Genomic DNA, 1,560 nt, shown 5'->3' with positions numbered 1-1,560 from the left:
GATAAACATACTCCCTGCGTTACCCTTCTGGACTTGAATTGCTCAAGCGTGAGAGCTTCAGTACATCCCACTTCCTTACCAGCCCCTTGAAACCTCCTTGATGACAGTGCTTGGTGACCACAATAGGCAGTGAGTACTAATATTGCAGTACAGAGAATTTCCCCCCACCAATGAAGCATAACATCCAGTTTCTCCAGCTGTTCTTCTCATTCCTGGAAACCTGCTGGAAAAAGCCACTGTGGAGGTAAATGAACTATCTTGGCACAGAGGCATCACCCACATCTCAAAAGAATCGACTGAAGAGCATGGGGCTCTTGCCTTGAGCCTGGCAGCTCCTTTTGTTGCACTGCTGGGATAGAAAAACGCTTTAAAGTGTGTGTATTATCTGGAAGCTCACCAAAGAGGAGGACATTCCTCTGGAGGTTTAGCTGGGACAATTGACTCCCCGCGAGCTGCTGGCATGGAGGGCGTGCCTGCAAGAAAAGGCTTCCTGGCCAGTGCTCACCCTTGCCCTGCCGTCCCTGGTTCCCCGCGCTGATGCGGTTCCACAAAGCACTGGTTTGCATTCGACAGGCACAGCCCTTCCCCAAGTGGCAGCCGTCACCCCAAAGCACAGCAATGAACCCAGTCTACCCATTTCGCCCACTGCCACAGGGATATCCGCCAGTGTCGGGAGAGGGTGGGTATTTCTGTCTCTTTTTCTTTCTTTCTTTCTTTCTTTCTTTCTTTCTTTCTTTCTTTCTTTCTTTCTTTCTTTCTTTCTTTCTTAGCTATGTAAAACATCCCTGGCAGCAGCCTCAGAAATCAGACTTCCAGCCTACCTGATGTAAGATACGTCACTTCAGTGATTACGTTTGCTGTGGAAATATACACTCCACAAAGTCAGTTTTACTATGAGGACTTGCTAAAGATAAACCCTACTGAGGTACATATTAGTGCCAGGAACGTCTCTATCCCATCGGTTCTGCCTATCCAATAAACCTCATCAGCTCATAGGTCGTTTAGCAGTGTCCTTCCAGAATGAATTCTGTGAATCAACTGACAAGGGCCAGGAGAAAAACACTAAAATCTACCAGCAACTTAGATTATACTTATCATTTTACTCCAGCATAGGATTAAAGCTATCTACAAAACCAGAGGGGTTTATACTGTATTCACAATTTACCAAGTTAATTTGTATGTTCCTCCCAATTAATTAGCTAAACAGTAAGAGCCAGGACCCAGTCTCAGATCCAGGGATACCATCTGTCACAACCTGGCTCAGTCCCATTGTGTAAGGTCACCAGTCTGCTGTGAGTGGGCTCAATCCATGGGGTCCCACCTGCTTCAAACCCAACCATTTCTGAGGCAAATGGCCTCCCCTTGCGCTCCCCATGGCCCTGCAGCTCCTCCAACCGCTTTCCAGGGAGGTGAAACCCTGCAGGGCAACCAGCCCTCCCCATGCTGCCCAGGGATCACGCACACTTCTGGGAAACTCATCTGGGGCTTCAGGGGAGCATTTCCACACTTCCAGTTTAACCCCTCCACCAGGGCAACATGATCGGAAAGCAAATAGCAAAG

This window comes from Chroicocephalus ridibundus, chromosome 2 (assembly GCF_963924245.1).
Source record: "Chroicocephalus ridibundus chromosome 2, bChrRid1.1, whole genome shotgun sequence".
Classification (NCBI taxonomy): domain Eukaryota; kingdom Metazoa; phylum Chordata; class Aves; order Charadriiformes; family Laridae; genus Chroicocephalus; species Chroicocephalus ridibundus.
This window is presented reverse-complemented; position numbering follows the sequence as displayed.